General features: G+C 45.3%; 1 long non-coding RNA gene across 2 annotated transcripts; it reads right to left on the bottom strand.

Annotated features, from left to right (window-relative positions):
- Nucleotides 1-747: 747 nt before the first annotated feature.
- Nucleotides 748-8,331, bottom strand: LOC149341941 (uncharacterized). Of its 2 annotated transcripts, XR_016282986.1 has the most exons (4): nucleotides 7,742-8,331; nucleotides 5,220-5,546; nucleotides 2,039-2,124; nucleotides 748-1,962 (listed from the first exon to the last, which is right to left on the bottom strand). It is a non-coding gene; the product is annotated as an uncharacterized LOC149341941 (long non-coding RNA). The 2 variants fall into 2 exon arrangements; XR_016282985.1 differs by lacking the exon at nucleotides 2,039-2,124 and having other exon boundaries at nucleotides 750-1,962.
- Between the last annotated feature and the right edge of the window lie 269 nt (nucleotides 8,332-8,600).

Below are 8,600 nucleotides of genomic sequence, written 5' to 3'. Positions count from 1 at the left end.
GATGAAAAATGTTTGCCAATTGTCAGAAGTTCTCTGTTGAGCAGTGCCAGAGAGGGCGTACTCACACAAGCAGATTCTGAGTAGGGAATGAGGGGCCTGAAATATCTCAATTTCTTAATTGTCGGGTTTAACATTCGGGAGCGGCACATGGGCTATGAGGGACACCATAATGGAGGTCTCTGGATTAATTTACACCACCTGGGGCCCTTTAATGCACGCTGACTTTGCACAGCACATGGCCATCTTTGTATTTTGCCTCCACTGAAATGTGGCCGCCATGGCCGGATCAAACCCACAGCCTTCGGGTAAGCAGTCTAAGAACGCCAGAGCCACTGAGGCGCCGTGGCGGGATGAGTTCTGCCTTCCTAGGAGGAAAGTTTCGGGAAAAAGGAATGACTAGAAAAGAAATGCCAGAGGCCTGTAGTGCACCCTCAATGGTGCTGCTTGATATGGGATATGATGGCGCACCTTTCTCATGACCATGTGGGCTTCAAGAAAATTAGCAAATGGCACTCCTCTTCCCTGTTGTGTCTTGAGCTTGCTATGCTAAAGCACTTTGTCAGAATAGCCTGCCAACTAGCTCATAACATAATCCTAATCCCTCACCTGAAATCTGCCATCTTCAGCTGGCAGGGCCTACAAATGCCAGCACAGTCAAAAGCTACTTTCTGGCTGCTCTGCATCTGACACAAGTGTAGCTTCATTATAGCAACAGCATGCATGTGCTTGCACATGTGCACATGCGTTGCCTGGTCAACACGTACTTGTGTACATGTTGTGGCAAGCCTCGCACTGCTCACAATGAAGCTCACAGCCACTGCACGATTTGCTAGTTCTTTCCACTGTGTGCTTGAAGTTCACCAAACTTTGTGACTTTACATGCCACTGGCCATCTCCCACTCTCTCAGTACTGGACTTAGAAAGCTCAATCCCCACTTTATGCTTCCTAAATAGGGCAGATTTGCGGTGGTCTGCTCCTCCTTTGACACCTGTTGTAAAGTTTTTCGGATGTGAAATTGAAGAGTACTTTGATTAATGTATCCAATCACCCATTTACCTTGCCACCAAAGTGAGAGTACTTCAGTGCCTTGACTCCAAGTGATTATTTGTTGTTAATCCAATGTACTGCCGATAGCAGTAAGCCCACTGACATGCCCTCTTTGCGTATGTTTTCTCAAAATTTCTGACAAAGCCAAAGGCAATTAAGCTGATGCTCTTTGGAGTGGATACCAAGAAGTGCAGGGAGCAACTGTTGAGACTCAGTCTCATCTGTCCACTTCATCAGAGTGTGCAGCATGTCCCTTGTTGTACTCCTGCAGTTCTTGTTTGTGACTGTATTTAGGTGCGTGCTCCAGTTGTGTAGCACCTGCCAGCTGCAAAGCAGTCGACTCCTCAAGGGACCCATCACCTGCTCCCATGCACTGCCATAAACAGGGGCATCATCAGACATAAATGCCTGACATGGTATTGTGTTTTTTTCTTTGATGGCCTCGAAAAACCTCACCACAGTGCCCGTGTTCACCCTTTTTGAAATCAAGTAGGCACACGGGATACCAAAGGCATCTTGAGAAATTGTGAGCAGGGTTGTCAGTTGGAGTTAGTACTTATTTATGCCATGGGTGGAGTCAGTGCACAGTTTCGCTGCCCCAATTCATAAAGGAGCTCTCGTTGTGGGAACGTCATTAATGCTAGCTCAAAGTCACCATCATGACTGTTGGGGTCACCCTTCTTCCTGTAATACAACAGTGGCGACTCATTTTTTGCCCTCATTTCTTCGACCCATAATTCAACACTCTTAAAATCGTCTGGATCTCTCTGCTCTGTTTTTCCAATCCTAAACTTATCTGCAATGTTACGGAGGTCCTTAGTGGTCACAAGTTGCATCCGTGGGCTTGATCCACTTGTACCTGCTCGGATGTTTGTGCACGATGGTTTTTTCTGGCATTCCTTCTGCTAACCGGCCTGAAAATGGTACAGAAAAAAACTGTTAACATCTCTGGTTCATCTGCCTACAGCCATGTAATAAAGTGACAAATACTTCTGGTCGGATTCCTTCGTCTTCTACTTTGTTCCTTTTCACAGGTGACACACAGTTCATCTTACTTTCATTTCACTTTTGTGGCACTGCAAAGCACACAACAAAATGGTTGTTTCAAAGCCAGATGGACTTTATTTTTATGAGCTTGAGTGTTTAAACTTGCATACTGCAATGCAAAACAGGGAAGTTATACCCCTGCCACACGGCAAATTTAATGTCATTCTCATCGAATGACATTTGTTCGACTTAATGTCATTTTTTCTGCGCGCTGCTACACGGCAAAAACTAATGTCATTTGCAAATGATGGCAATTGCGATGGAAAGAGAGTACAGTGAGTACAGAAACCGATTCTAAAATCTTCATCCTCATTTTAATCAACGTATTTAGATAGGCGCGCTGTGCGAGGGATCTAAAAACGTTGATTTCAATAACGTGTTGATCACTGCTATCCACCACAAGTCCAAGCCAAGCCAAACCTCAGCCAGCGGCGGCAGGCAAATGGCGGACGTCATATTGTGAAATGCTCTCTATGGTGAAATTAGACAGTATTAGCTGTGCGTCCGCAAAAGCTTTGCGCATGCTACGGGCGCACCTTGCGCGCACTGCCGCCCGTCCTCACAACAGTTTTGGTAGGGAGCACGGTGGTTGGGTGTGACTAGCGTAGCGCGTGAGAAGCATAACATACTGTGGCGCCATCTAGACGATAGCAAGTCAAACCTCCTGAACTGAGTGCCGAAAAAACGTTTTTCTCTTTTATTAACGGCAGTAATGAATGCAATCGAAGGCTTTGTTTTTTTTTAATGTAAATCAATTGGATGAAATGAAAATGTAGATTCTAGTGCAAAGTTGGAGAAATACTTCGCTCGGGGTCGTTGCTATGACGACAGTGTACGCCGTACATAGTTAAGCCTAGCATCAAGAAATTCTGAAATTTATCTCAAAAGCGACTGATATTTTAAACCTATATTGTTACGGAGGGATGAGAATGCACAAAATAAAAGCGAATACAACCGTTTAGAGCAAATCGCGTCGAAAAATGCAGCGGCGACGCAGTATTCGGTCCGAAGCGGGCGAGCTGGGCGTCGCCATGTTGTGAATATTAACCACGCAAGGCTGGTAGCGAGAGTGAGTTTTATTTTTTTCCAATTCGATTTGGCATTTTTATATACATAAATGAACGACAGCACAATCGTAGGGACGCGGAAATATTACAGTGCTTGTGACGTTTTTGTAATCGTGTTTTTCGGTGTATATTCTCACCAAGTCTCTGGTGTCGAGGGAACACATTAGCTCGGGCGTCGCAGGCGAATGTGTTCAGGGAACTCATTCGATACCTAATGTCGTTTTCATCGAATAACATTAGATTTCCTCGTGTGGCAGCAAACTAATGTCGTTTTGAACGAATGTCATTCGATGGCAATGACATTAAATTTGCCGTGTGGCAGGGGTATTATATACAGCGTGTTATAAATGCGGAATATAACAGCACTGAAAATGTGGACAAGAAAAGAATAAGGACATGTGCTTCTCATCCTGTCCCATTTCATTCTGCATATTCAAAAAATGCACCGATTCGCCTGACAGCAACCTTTAAAGGAGTAGACACACCAAATTTTTGAATGCGAACTTTGTTTCTTTGGACTTGTGCACAAGACAATAGTGTGCACGAGTCACAATGTAGATTTCACTTACGCCAGGTGATTAATTTCTAAGTGAATATTTTTCTCATGCTGTTTCAGTTTCAACACCTGAATGACTGCTGCTAAGTCAGAGACAATTGGAGGGCATGCCAGTCATACATAAACTGAAATATAAATGCTGCTTGTTCATTTTTTTTTTTGCGATTTCAACTCTTGTGCAGGCTTGTGTTTTATGTTAGTGGTTTTTGAGGAAAGGAAATGGTGCAGTAACTGCCTCAACCATGCCATGAAGGAAAGAAGGAGTGAAAGAAGCAAGAGAGAAAGGTGCTGTAGTGGAGGGCTCCGTAATAATTTCGACCGCCTGGGGATCTTTGGGCACTGACACTGCGCAGCACGTGGGCACCTCTTGCCTCCATCGAAACTCAGCTGCCGCAGCCGGGTTCTAACTCGGGTACTCCAGCTTAGTAGCTGAACACTCAAACCACAGCCGTTCCTGCGAGCGTTACTGATGAAGTGCCAAAACAGCCAAATAATTCTAATTAATGAAAGTTCACTGCAGACGATCTGTCTTATGAGAAAAAACATGGCCCTTATACAACCATTAGACTGGTGGCGTTGCTTTGATCAGCAACAAAATGCCTACGCTTTTGACAGGCAGCCAAAAAAAAGAGGCTAGCATCGAGTGCAACTGTCAGTCATTCAAGACACGTTTCATAGAGCTCAAGCCGACTTCTTACGGATGAAGTTCAACGTCAGCCGATTGAGCGACAGACCTAGGATAGTCAATGAAACCAGCAGAAAAACAAAAGAACAGACATTGGAGTAGTTCAGTGCTAGACGACATTCCTAATTATGTTCAGTTCGAAAGACTGGACCCCTTCCACAAAGCATCTCTAAACTAAACGGCATGAAGTTCGTACAGACTGTGCTGTGCATGCAATGTGCCGTGGATCAATTGTTTTTCACCCTTCGATGCGACCAAGTAGGCTCAAGTGAATTGCACTACAGTCAGATACAACTCGAGAACGAAGTGGCAGATGGCCCTTAAAGAAGACCCCCCCAGTCAATGGCGTCAGCTGATTTTCATCAGTTAACCCAATTAAAGCCATAACTAATCCCCTTTCATCTGCCACCCTCCTGCAGTGCTACCCCCTAGGATTAACCATGACATCATGAGAATCGGTCGACGCCATTGGATGGCAGGCTTCCTTTGAGGGGCATTGGCCACTGGGTTCTTAAGCTGTGCCCTACTATAACTTCTTCCGCCCCTCGTTTTGTGGGACATGCCTTCTCCCACTTTACAATAGGCATTTTCATGTTGTCCCACCTCTTTTGTGCCATAGATGCATCGCAGAAGAATAAAAATAATTGAAATGATCACTCGAGTTAATGAGCAATATCTTCCCCCTAAAATACATTTCTATTGCACTTTCGTCTCCCATTTATGAAAGGTTGGTGGAGTGTAGCTTCTAAACGTTTTCACATTCCGGTACAGTCAACACAGCATGCACAAATGCTTTGTACAAGAGGAGTGGCTAACCTGCAAGCCCTCTGGCATCATCCTGGGACAGCCTTTGGTGGCAGGCCTCATTGAAGTGTCCATAGTGTTTCTTTTGAAACACTACATATACCTTGCCCTCTTTCTCCATGACCTCTAGAGTAGCAAAGCAGTGTTTGCTGATTTTGCAGCTTCCTTGCCCCTTTTCCTGCCTTTGGCGCTGTTCTATAGGAAGCTCTTCGTACGAGCCGGAATGGTGGCAGTGCAGGTAGCGTTTAAAAACCCTTGGTGCACATTCCTTCTTCCCTGTAGAAGCTATAAAATGGCAGCAAGTTTTGCTTTCTTCTCCGTCTTTCCAGGCGCAAAATCCTGAAACAGAAAGATTGTAAACATAACTAAGCACTCCACATAGTATTAGTTAATTATTAGTGTGAAAGCACAATTCCGAACGGTAAACCCCGAGCAAGATCCTGCGATGTGTATGTGGGTTTGTGCCAAGAGCATAGCAACGGCGACATAGCAACCACAGCCTCACAGCAGCATTGCAACATAGTTATGACACGATGCCAACATATGATGTTAAGTCCATGACCACTCATGACTAAAAAGAAATTTTTAAAAATTGAGGCGTGAACAAAGGTGGGCTCCATTTTGATAAAAACGTGTACACAATGATAGCACATGAATAACGGCATAAGGCATCCTTAGAAAGCCAACAGTAAAGTAACAAGACAAGGCAATGTTCATGAAATTCTGCTTTTGCACGTTTATAAAATTTCGGCAAAACTTCTCAGTCAATTTTTTGTGTATCACACTACTTTCATTTTTTGAAAAGCAAGTCCAAATTAAAGTTTGTACTTTTTACATACACTAATGAAAAATGCATGTGCTATGGAGTGGGCACATATGCAGTACTCTCGCACTACTACTGGCGCTCTGCCAAGTGCGCATGACAATCACAGATTTAGCTTCACATTTTTAGCCTTTTGCCTGCAGTGCAGAACTGCATTTCCCAGCTTTTTTATTGTTAAAAATTTATCAGTCATTCGCTTACTGTTTTTTCCTGCTATAGCGCATGGGGAGTAGTGAGTAGAAACTTTATTGATTTCTAAGATTTAGCCTGCGGTGGAGGTCTTCTTCAAGTCTTCTCTTCAAGTCTTGAGGTTGCCTCCTTAGCCTTGGGTGGTCCCCTAGTCCAGGGCTCCACTGAGTCTGGCCACCTCGCTTGCGTGTGCTATGAGTGCCCTTTGGGCCTCTAGCTCGCAGCTGGTGAGCCGGCTCTCCCATTGCTCCGCACTTGGTGTGTCGTGTTTGTGGAACGATATGTTTCTGTCGCATTCCCATGTTATGTGGTATAGTGTTGGCCTCGCTTCGCACCAAGGGCATGTGGCGCGGTATTGTGTCGGGAACATCTTGCTTAGTATATATAAGTTGGGGAAGGAGCCTGTCTGTAGCTTCCGCCATTTTGCGGCTTCTTCCTTGCTTAGCTCTTTGTGCATGGGGAACAATTTTTGAAGAAAATTATTAAGTTCAGGTTAAGTTACTACACGGACTGTTACATGGAAGTATTTCAATTTTACTACACCCTGCAAAAACTCATTCCTGCACAGCAACCTTTTACATGGCCCTGTCCTTTGACCACAAATTCAGGTCAGTGCTGTTGACTTCTAAAGGCAGAACAATGCTGGGCATTCTTCCTACACACTTCTGCATGTTGCGATTGCCATGGCTTCAGCGCTGCTAAGCCAGTGCATGCCGCGACAATGTTGTGTGTCCTGTCGAGACATTGCAGATGCCTGCAACAAAGCATAAGCAAGGCCTGTATCAGCGAGTCTGCTGCAAGGACCAGTTTTTTTCCTGCAGTGGTCACTTTAAATATGAAAGAGAGTGCACTGCTTGTCACTTTGCTTATGGAGGAGCTAGGACACCAAAAAAAAATTCTGCAGACACACATAAGACTGCTTACCAGCGAGAATGCCAAAGCATTAAAGTGCACAGTCATGCTATGTTGCAGAATGACGAGTCATGAGTGCAAGGCATGACTACGCAACTTTGTACAAACTCTGCACACCTTATGTTACTAGTAAAGTGCTGAGTCATGCTACACTTCAGAATGATTAGGAGTCAAAACTATGACTACCTAAACTTTGTACAAACTATACACCTTACATTACAAATAAGTGCAAAATGACTATGACAAGTCATGGCTTTCAAAGGTTATAGTACGTTACGTTTCACATTTCACTCGAATGCCCGCAAAGGCTACCTCTGCAGATCTGTCGCACTAGACCAAGCCCATTGAAATCTTCATGGTTCCTTTAAAAAACGTGCATGTCATCGCTAAGTTTTTGTGCACAAAACCACGTGCAAGTTTCCCCAGGTGAGTGTAAGCCCGTAAATAAAAAAAAAGAACGCGCTTTGTGTTTACAAACTTAAAATGCGCGCACTCGAAAAGTCAATAAACTGCAACTTTTCAATCGGTAATCTAAGCGCGCGACTGCATCCCGCTTTGGCCCTTTATTGCTTTAATCACAGCGTGCGTGCATGCAGACTTCGTTTCTTACCTTTATTAGAGTCGAAGACTAGATTCTCCACCTCTTCCTCGAAGTCGTGGTGCCGTCGCAGGTCACGAAGGGCGACAAAATGCTTCGGACGTAAGTCGCACAAGAACGGCCGTGCCTTACTACATGTTGTTGTTGTGACTGGGAGAAGGATGCATGGGCCTGCCTACTGGCTGGAGCCGAGCCACCACCGCTGCCGCGTGCAGATAGAGGAGAGATCAGAGGAAAGAGAAAAAGAAAAGATGCGTCGCAGCAACAACCGCGTCCTTCCCCATGAATATCCTTGATGGGTGTTTTTAAATTACTAGTATTGAAGAACGCCTTGTCGCAAACCGCTGAAGCAACGCCATCGCACGTGTCCGTCTCCATGCTCAAGGCAAAAAAATAAAAAAAAACAAGCGAGCAAGAAATGCACCTTGGGATACCTTGGGATATTGAGCAAGGATTTTCAAGAAGAGTTGAGATTTTCCCTGTCGGTTGAAGCGCAGTGTTCCCCAAAAGTCCCCACAGAGTGACGTAGAGTAGAGCAGTGACGTCTGTTCTCGGTTGGCCAATCGCAACGAGGATCACCTTCCTCTGAATACGCCCTCCGCTGTGGTTGTGCGCCTCCGAATCACGTGATACATGACGTCACACCACGTGACACGATGACGTCACGACAGTGGAGAAACGGGGGCCCACCTCGCGCCGTCGCTGTGGTTGTGCGCCTCCAAATCACGTGACACGATGATGCCACACCACGTGACACGATGACGTCACGGTAGTGGAGAAACGGGGGCCCACCTCGCGCCGTCGCTGTGGTTGTGCGCCTCCAAATTACGCGACACGATGATGCTTCGCATTCTCCAGGCTTAACCAAGTT

The sequence above is a fragment of the Amblyomma mixtum genome, chromosome 5 (assembly GCF_055824585.1).
Source record: "Amblyomma mixtum isolate Tamu chromosome 5, ASM5582458v1, whole genome shotgun sequence".
NCBI lineage: Eukaryota > Metazoa > Arthropoda > Arachnida > Ixodida > Ixodidae > Amblyomma > Amblyomma mixtum.
This window is presented reverse-complemented; position numbering and strand designations above follow the sequence as displayed.